Source organism: Chinchilla lanigera, unplaced genomic scaffold (genome assembly GCF_000276665.1).
Source record: "Chinchilla lanigera isolate Chin_1 unplaced genomic scaffold, ChiLan1.0 scaffold00071, whole genome shotgun sequence".
Lineage (NCBI taxonomy): Eukaryota > Metazoa > Chordata > Mammalia > Rodentia > Chinchillidae > Chinchilla > Chinchilla lanigera.
In genome coordinates, this window is record NW_004955472.1 from 2834388 (window position 1) to 2844515 (window position 10128).

Consider the following 10128-nt stretch of genomic DNA (forward strand, 5'->3'; position numbering starts at 1 on the left):
CCCTTTAGAGATGCTGTAAGGGTTAAGCGACCTACTACATATTAAAACATTAGCTCAGCACCCGGCACATAGTAAGGGCTGATAAGGGGTAATTGTTATTAGTATGAGGTAATGTTTTTAAGTGCCTTTAAAGGAGAATTTTAATATAAAAATTTAAAAAGTGATGCACGCTTTTTCAAGTTGATGTACTTTATGGGAAGTAATATATTTTTCCTTATGTTTGTTCAGTCACAATGGTTGTGTACCACTAATACAATTTTCCAGGGAACAACTATTCTGGTTAGCATTCTTCAAAAATTCCCTTCCTTTTAGGTGATGAAACTTAATTAAATGGGGAGGTAATAAAAATGCAGGGTTTGGGGCCGCTAAGTATTGTCACTTGTTAATGAGTTTAGGGTTGATTGTGTCGGAGGAAAACTGTGATTAATCAGAACGTGCTGCTGGTCGAGCAGAACTATTTCTGGATGGGTGGGCTCCTTTGCCTGTCACTCAAGCTCAGGCGAAGTGAAGGCCTGGTGAGGTCTCTTTGTTCCTTTCCCAGCTGGAGGGTCCTGAGGCTCTGGGTAAGAGAAGATCCCTAAAGACTCCTCAGGAGATCAGATTTTCTTTAAGGTTGAGGGTTTTCTTTTTAAAGATGATCAGTCTTTAGAAAAAGAAATGAAATTAATCACCTTAGTTGTCCTCAGCTGTCTTCTGCCCCCTGGTTTTACTTATGTGGGTGAGGGGTAAGTGTGGGGCTTAGCGGCCCGGACAGAGGAAGACAGCCTCTGGCCTGTCTGATCGTGCTGTGGGGTAGGAGAGGAGTGGGGGAGGGCTGGACTGGAAGAGACCTAGGAAGGGGCTCATTTCACGTGTAGACTGACCCACTCTGATTTGACAGCCGAAGTCCTAGCCTCTGCTGACTGCTATGACCCGGGTTTGGGTGCTCGATGGATCAAAGCTTCCTTGTGGTGAGCCGCAGTGGGAGGGGTATGTATGTGTGTGTGGAGAAGTACCGCAGATGTTTGGGAATTTCCTGGAGCACCTCAGCCCCGGGCGTGAGGTCACACTACTGGGTGTTGTTAAGTGCTCAAAAAGGCAAGGATTTAAGTTTTATTAAATCACACCAGGAAGCAGGTATTTACTTTTGAGCTGTCTTTCAGCCCTTTGACCGTGTCAAGAAAGAAGGGTTTTGGTTTGATGCTAGGGTGCTTTGACTCTCTAAGTCTTATCACTCTTCATTGAAAAGATTAAAGGAGTCTGTTTAAAGAAAAACACTAACTCAACCATACTATGAGTGAGTGATGTTTTCTGGAGTATGCCCTGAGATATGCCTTCACGAAGAGAGATTTTTGGAGTTGAATTTCCTTGGTCATGCGTCAGAGTTGCTTGGTTTTTCAGGGCAAGGAAAAGAGGAATGTTGCCTGGATTTATGTAACTGTGTTCTCTCTTCTTCTGTCCTCTAGCTCTGAAAATCCAGAGCAGTTCAAGTGCATGTCAAATCCTGCAGCAAATTGGAGACTACATACTGCTATGTCGTGGGAACTTACAAGTCAAGGTAGATAACTGGCTTTCTGCATCTGCAGAGGTGGGCAGGGGAGAATCTCTCCAAGGAAACGCCAGCCGCCGGAGTCCTGTGTGTCATGGCGCTTGGTAAATTTATGAGCAGACTTTGTAGCAATGTCCCTGCCATGGGGGAAAAAGTCACACATGAAATTGAAAATCCTTTGACTTTTTGATCAGAATTTCTGCCTATGCAGGGTTTTAGGCTAAACGTCTGCTAGAAAATTGCATGTGCTTGCTTTGGCTCGTGAAGTGTATATATTCTTTCGTTCCTCAGCCCCACAGAAGCAGATCTGACCTTGTGTGAGGAAGGAAAGGAAGGCCGAGAATCCCTGGTAAAACTGTGAAATAGACAAAATATGTCCTTGATTTTCCCACACACCCTTTCCAAATCCTTCTCTCTAGCTTTAGCACCCTTCTCTTCCCCAGCCACTGGGTCAAGTCCTGTCTGGTTGCCTGGGGTTTTTCCTATAAAAGAAGAAATCCATTCATGAACTCCTTTCCAAGTAAGTTCTAGGATTTTTTTTTTTTTTTGTACTGGGACAAAACTTGAACCCTGGACCTTGTACTTGCCAGGCAGGCGCTGTGCCACTGAGCTATATGCCTGGCCTGGGGATGTTTTATTTTAAAAGAGGATTGATTTCTAGGAAATGCAATGAAATCAATGGCATTAAAGTAATTGAAGTTAATTTGGACGTGATTACACGTGGGGCCTGCGGTGGGGTGAGTTCCAGTCCTCTCAGCCGTGCCTCGTCCAAAGGGAGATAAGAGTAAGGCCCTAGCTCCCCTAGATAAAGCTCAGAGAAATAATGAGCTTGTGACTTAGAAAAAGACCAAATGAACCAGCTCTTTCTGGAGCCAACATAACCAGCTATAAAACTCGTGTACGTTATTTGTGGGCGGTTCCCTCCACATACTGCCCAAATAGTTTCTATGGTATTTTTTGTGTGTTTAAAATGTGAAATACGTTCAGAGAGAATGCCATGGTAACCCACACAGAAAAGTCCAGGGAAAACAACTTGCTCCTATAGTTTAAGCCTGAAATTCTTTTTCCACAGGGCTGTGCCTGCCTGATTTTCTATTGAACTGAATCTCAATTAGTTCAGTTGTATCTGAGGGGCAAATGCAGGTAGATATTTCTCTTGCAGGGCTATCAAAGTAAACCTAGAGTGAAAGCTTCTGAGCACCAGCCTCCACATAACCGAGGGGCTGTGGTTCTGATCCTTGTGCACGAGGCTGTTACTGACCCTCAGTTGATGGAAGGGCGCTGGTATGTCGCTTGGGGATACTGCCTGCCTTGTAACTGTCCTAAAAAAGAAGATATCATCCCTCAGAGTTACTGGGTCATCATCTTCTTTTAGCTCCGCTGAAGGGCCAAGGAGCTGCAAAGCCCAAGTGTGTCTCCCCCGCCCCCAGCTTGGAGCACACGTGGCTTCATTGGCCGTGGCCATGACTCATTAGTCAGCCGGCTGTAGGCCTGCCCACGAAGCAGCGGTTTCGGCCCTAAATGCAAGGCCGGCGCTCAGTAGCAACTGGGGGAGCCAATTAAGGAGCTTCCTCTCGGGACGGCTGTCTCTGGGGGACCCCAGGGTTCCCTGGAAGGGCCTGAGGCTGTGTGCTGTCATGTCCAATGAGTTGTGGAGTCTGTCACTTGATGGCTGCCTTTCTGGCTGAGTTGGCTCTTTTTTCCCTAATTAAACCTTGTTTTTTCCTCTCTAGGAGGAAGGGGAAACAGCCGTTTACTGGCGTAGCTCAGCCTGCCACGTTCTGCTCATGAAACGAGGAGGTACCTGGAGTTTGAAATGTTAACGGCAGCGCTGCTCATACACGCCCTTCAGACCGACTGAAACTGTGGGGACTGAAACAGTTCTCTCTCTTCCGCAGGAAAACACGAGTGAATAGTCCCCCTTGGAGGGGAGCGCACGGGGAGCGCACCACGGAGGCATGGGCGAGGGCTGCGGCTGTCCAGCGCGGGCGGCAGATGCAGGTTTCACGAAACACGTTAGGGCAGGGCTGGTCTTCAGCATAACCCTGAGATTGGCAAATGTAACCCCTGAGCCTCTTGGCTCGTTTTTACATCTGCTCCATCTCCTCGTGTGGCTCCTGCTCCCACGCCTGGCGCCCCGCGCACGGCCGCTCTCACTCCGAGTTCCGAAGCATCTCCTGCGCCAGGCTCCCAGTGAAATCCGGCCGTCCCGTGGGGCCTCCTTAGTGGCTGAATGTTTGTTAATGGGGTAAACTACTTTTGTGATATTAAACTTGGATGGAACAGGTGATATTTTGCCTTTCGACAGGGATCACCATGGTTTTATCTCATCGAGGAAACACACGGTGAGAACTCAGATTGGGGCACGGGCTGTAAAATTACGCTTTTAAAAAAGCAACCTCAGCATTTCTCAGAGAGAACGGTGTCCGTCCCGGTGAGGGAAGGCTTACATGTCTTTTTAAACAAGATTCCATTAACTTCCTTTCAGTCTCAGTTCAGGCCTCAGAAGCAAACTGGAGGCTTTCAGAGGCGTTTTCCTTTGGATTTATCAGGAGTTGCTGCCTAGTTTTTGGAGAGGAGCGCATTGTCGCAGCTATTAAATCATTACAGCCTCCACATTTCAGTCGGGTAGCTTGAGTGAGCCTCCACCCCGCCGCGAGAGACCCTCCGGAACTTGCCACCGCATTTTCGGGGAGCGAGACCGTCCCCCTTCATCATCTGCACTGTGATCACTTCCCCGCCTCCCAGTCTTTATCTCCATTGTCTCCCACATCTTCCCAAACTGATTTGGTCTTAAAATCCAGTTCCCATCTCACCACCCCGCAGCTCAGAAAAGCTTTCCTGGCTCTCTGTCGGGTGAGAATAAACACTTTGCCGTGTTACGGTTTAGAATTCTCATGTGCTCAAAGGTGGGGCTTTGGCATGGTGATTAGGTCACGGAGGTGCTGTACTCATTAATGAATGCATTCCTTGATGAGGTCATAGCTAAAGTGCTGCAGGGGTGAGGGCCTGGTCAGAAGAGGTGGATACTGGGGCCATGATCTGCGAGGACGTATTCTCGTCCCTGGGTCCTCCTTCCTCTCCTTCCTGGAGCCATAGGTTGAGCAGCTTTCCTCTGCCGTGCGCTTCCACCTCGCTCTTTCTGCCTTGGAGCCAGACAGCCATGCACTGGACGCCCTGAAATGGTGAACCAAAATAAATCTCCTTTAAATCACAGGGGTCAGGTATTTTGTCCCAGTGATGGGAGAGTGACTGAGGCGCGCTGGCCTCTTGAACATTTCATGGTCATAACACTGGCCGAAGGAGTTGGGGTGCGTGCGCAAGGGGTGGAATGGATATCGATGAGGTTCAGGAAGCAATATGACCTGTAGTGATCAACATTAGTGACGCTGGGAAGAGACCCAGAAGGGGAATAGCCGGCTCAAAGGAGGCCTCTAATTCCAGGTTTTGAGGAATTGATATATGTGCACCCATGTTTATAGCAGCTCAATTTGTAAGAGCTAAATCTTGGAAATAACCCAATTGCCCAACAACTGAGGAATGGATGAAAAATATGTGGTCTTTTTATGCAATGCAGTACTACTCAGCTATACAGAAGGATAAACTGGAGACTTGTATAGGTAAATGGATACAACTCAAGACCATATGCGCAAGTGAAGTAAACCAGACACACATGTAAACATCACATTGTCTCTCATGTGAGAAGCTGAAAGAGTCAATAAGATCCAACATATACAATAGATATTGTGAAAGGGAAAGAAACTGCTCAAAGAAAAGAACAACTTGGATGGGGGAAGAAAAAAAATATATATATACATAAGATAGCTAAGATAATTGTACCACTAATTTCTTCTGTTAGTTCATTGAAAGGAACAGTTTATGCTTGTGTTGTTTGAATAGTTTTGTATACCTATATCTTCTAATCTGAGCAACTACTTTGAAGATAACAATACGCAATATAATATTGATTGTTAATTTCCTATCATCTTGTTTTGAAATTCTGTACTATTGTTTTATTTTTTTTTTCTCTTTAAAATAAAAAAAGACTAATGTTTCAATCTCAGTACTACCAAGGACTCAGAATTTTTTTCTGAAAGATTTTTTCCTGCTATATTTACTATGTATGCTTACTATGTTTCCTAATCTTTTATTAATTAGAAGTTTACATCACTGCCAAGCAGAGATTCGACCAGAAGGAGTGAACCTCTGGTAATTCATAGAATTGAGATAACTTCAGCCAAAGGCCTATGTACTATAGTCAGTGTGGGTTTGCTGAGAACAACATACCATTTCTGTCAAGTTTTAAGAAACAGAGAAAGAGCTCCAACCCCTCACTTGTAGCCACAGGGAAAATAGACAGGGGGGTGCCAAAGTGTAGGAGGCCTTTCCCAAGTTACAGTCAAGTGGACTTCCTGGCTGTGCTCCTGCCCAGGACCTGTGATCTCTGTCAGAATGTGTCAGCACTGGAGGGTTACCATGCGGTGAGTGCTTCAGGGTCCATTTAGATTCCCAATTCTTTATCAGCACTTCTGGAAGAGGCCTCAGTAGCCTCTGTGTACCTCTCCAGCAGTCTCACCACTTAGAATGTCTGTGTAACCTGCTCTGTAGAAAGGAAGATAATGCTTATGTCCCAGAGCTGTGTTAAATTTCCTGCGCCTGACGGAGGCACACAACAATGGCTTACTTTTTAAAAATAAACGAAGTGTTGTTATAGTCAGGGTAAGTAATAGCATAAACTAACAGAGATGATAAGTGTCAGCACTTTGTGTTGAGTGCTCCAGGCCATTGCAGGGCTGAGAGAAAGAAATAACCTGATAAATACCCTGGGAAAATTGAGAGGTGTCTCGGGCTGGCTACATGAGCAGGTGTGGAGAGGGGAAATTCAGGGTCAAAAGATAACTGAGCTGTCGAATATATATAATTACAAAAAATGGCGGAACAGTTGGGTTTGGGAGGACTGGTGACACAGGATGGGGCGAGGGGCAGATGTCCAAGGGAGAGAATGACAGAAAGCAGATTTTCCCTCAGAATTTTCTTTAATCTGAATTTACTTTGTAGCAAGACTATGAAGCCACATTGAGGTATGTGGTTTTTTCATAATTGCTTTTAGGTTAGACTTCAGATGTGAAGGCCAAGTTGAAGGGGAGGCAGCTGTAACAACACTGGTAACCGTGGGTGCACGATGTCTTGGTGAGGGCCGTGTCTTTCAACCCGCCATGTTTGTTTCAGTGAAGACGCCATTCTGACTGTCACAGTGTATTTCCTCCGCATTTCTAGAACACAGACGTCTTCTCCTGTGAGGGAATGGGAGCTGGTCCTCAGTCAGAGGTGCTCAGTTGCCATCCAAGCAGGCCAGGCATCTGCAAGTAGCATGTCTTCCGTCAGGCTAAGGAAGGGTCTTGCTACTGCACTATTTGCTGACTGTGTGTCAGCTACTGGGAAAAACATGAAGGATATAAGAAACAGTAGTAGTTGTTTCTTGCAGGTCCAAGATCTTTAAGATTTGGCGGAATGGGTGGTAATCAGGCATTAAGGATGCTGACGAAAGTTTTGGTATTCTTCATGTGGAGAGGGAATGTTTCAACATACACATGTGCACACAACACACACACACACACACACACACACACACACACTTCCATGGAATTTGGTTTTTGATAACAGTTTAACAACTCATTATGTAGGAGATACTTTCTAGAGCTATATGGGTTGTTATTAGCTTTCAAAGGGCAGAAATACTTTGTAATAGTCTCTATTCAGCTAAAATCAGTTCCTTTTTCTTTTAAGTTGACTTTATTTTTTTTAAAGAAGAGTTAGGTTGACAGCAAAAGTGAGCAGAAGATACAGAGTTCCTGTTTCTCCCTTATCTGCTGCCACATATACAGCCACCCATTATCCACATCTTACACCAGAGTAGCATGTTTCTTACACTGATGAACATACACTATACATTATCACCCAGAGTCCATGGTTTTGGTTAGAGTTCATTCTTAGTATTGTATGGTCTATACACTTTGCCAAGTATAAAATGACATATATTTGTCACTAAAGTATTGTATGCAGAACTTTTATGCTCCCACTAATCCTTTGGGCTCTGCCTATTCTTGAGCCCCTGGTGCTCACTGACTTTTATCGGCTCTATAATTTTTCCTATTGAGTGTTGAGCCAGCACTGGTTGTAGTTTATAATCCTTTTTACACATTATTGGATTCAATTTGCTATGTTTTGAGGATTTTTGCATCTGTGCTCATGAGAGATATTGGTTTATAAGTTTTGAAAAAATCTGTCTGGTTTTGGTATTAGGGTAAGGCTGGCCTCATACAATGAATTAGGAAATATTCCCTATTCTACTCTCTACAGGAGATTATATGGTAGTAATGTAATTTCTTCATTATTTTTAAAATTTATTTTAAAGATAAAAGAAAGAAAACATATTAACAAACATCAGTTTACAAAATAGCATAGGAACAATACAAGCAATACAGAGTTACAGACAAAGTGATAGGAAATTAACAATGGTTGTTGTACTACGTATTGATATCTTCAAAGTTGTTTCTCAGGAAAACAACTACAGACATGCAAGATAGATCAAATCATTAACTGTTCCCTTCAGTAAAGTGACAGAAGTCAGTAGTACAACTATGTTAGCTTCCTGTATATACATACATACATAATTTCCCCTTCTTTCTTTTCTCTTTTCCCTCACCCCAGTTGCTCTTTATTTTTGACCATTTTCCTTTCATTTCACAATATCTATCATACCTCCTAAATTTTATTCACTCTTTCAGGTTCTCATACTAGTGAGATAATATGTTGCTCACACATAGAGGTCTGGTTTATTTCACGTGAGTATGGTCTCTAATTGTGGCTATAAACCTGTAAAAGCCTTGTGTTTATTTTTATAGCTGAGTAATATTCCATTATATAAAAGTACCACAATTTTTTTAGCCATTCCCCAGTGGATGGACATTTGGGTTGCTTCCACAATTTAGCAATTACAAATTGCACTGCTATAACATGGGTGCACATATATTGCTGTGATATGATGTTTTCAGATCTTCTGGGAAAATACCCAGAAAGGGAATAGCTGGGTTGAATGGGACCTGTAGACCTAGTGTGCTGAGGAAACTCCAAACTGATTTCCACAGTGGTTTCACCAGTTTGCATTCCCACCAGCAGTGGAGAAGAGTTCCTATTTCTCCATAGCCTTGCTAGCATTTATTATTGGTTGATTTCTTAATGATAGCCATTCTTACTGGGATCAGATGAAATCTCAATGTTTTTTTAATTGGCATTTCTCGAATGACTAATGATGTTGAATATATTCTCATGTATTTATTTGCCATTTGAATTTCTTTATCTGAGAAGTGTGTGTTCATCTCAGATGACCATTTTTGGATTGGGTCTTTGAATTTGGAAGGACTGATGTTTTTTAATTCTTTATATGTTCTAGATAGAAGACCTTTGTCCGAGGGACAGTCAGCTAAAATTTTTTCCCAATTTGTGGGTTTTCATTTTACTCTGCTGGAGATTGCTTTGGATGTGCAGAAACTTTTCAGTAGGATGAGATCCCAGTTGTTGATTCTTTGAAGTATTTCCCATGCAGTTTGGTTTTTGTTCATGAACTCTCTGCCTACGCCTATGTCTTCAAGATTTTTATCTACTTTCTCTTCCAATAGATTTAGTGTTTCTGTTTTAATATTGAGATCTGTGATCCATTTTGACTTGAGTTTGGTGCATGGTGATAGATTTGGGTCTATTTTCAGTCTTTGGCAGGTAGCAAGCCAATTTTTCCAGCACCATTTATTAAAGAGGCTATTGTTCTTCCAGTGAGTTTGTTTGGCCCCTTTGTCAAAGATTAGGTGGCTGAGTGTGTTTGTGTTTGTGTCTGTTTTTTCTAGTCCATTCCATTGATCCTCTGGTCTGCTTTTTAGCCAGTACCATGTTGATTTTATTATAGTAGCTTTGTAGTATAATTTCAAGTCAGGGATTGTGATTCTGCCTGACTTGTCTTTGCAGGTTCTTGGATACAAGTTACAAACAAAAACCCAACTACAGAAAAGCAGCTTTAAGGAGAAACCAATCAGATGAAATCTACTAACAGTATTGTTTAGAATAAGCAGGGCCACTTCTTGATCCCAGATCTGCTCACAGCTCAGGTCAGATGAATACACCGTCCTGGGAGAAAAAAACTTCAACCTCTAATGGAAGCGGTGAAGTGCAACAGCAGCTACTGGGCCACTGATAGGTGCCCAGCCTAGGAGCCACTGCCTAGTGCCTACTTGTCTTAACACTCCTCCCACTGGGCGACTGTCTTAGTTACTTTCTCATTGATGGAACAAAATATCTGACACCCACAAGTTAAAAGAAGGGAAATTTATTTTGGCTCACAGTTTGTAGAGGGTTTCAGTCCACAGTCATCTGATTCCAAGGCAGGGAGGGTTGGAAGGGGTGGTAGCAGAGGGGAAACAGTTCATGCTATTGGAGGCAGGAAATAGTGAGGGATCAAGGGACTGAGAAGGATATATGCTTCCAGGTGATGCACACAACGACCCACCAGGCTTCACTTCCCAGAATCACACCTCACTATAGACCCACCA

At 43.5% G+C, this 10128-nt stretch overlaps 1 long non-coding RNA gene across 2 annotated transcripts; it reads left to right on the plus strand.

Moving 5' to 3' along the window:
* Nucleotides 1-472: 472 nt before the first annotated feature.
* On the plus strand, nucleotides 473-5060 carry LOC106150327. 2 transcript variants are annotated; one of them, XR_001237071.1, is made up of 5 exons: nucleotides 473-563; nucleotides 881-950; nucleotides 1446-1537; nucleotides 3262-3328; nucleotides 3427-5060. It is a non-coding gene; the product is annotated as an uncharacterized LOC106150327 (long non-coding RNA). The 2 variants fall into 2 exon arrangements; XR_001237070.1 differs by having other exon boundaries at nucleotides 3262-5060.
* The last annotated feature ends 5068 nt before the right edge of the window (nucleotides 5061-10128 follow it).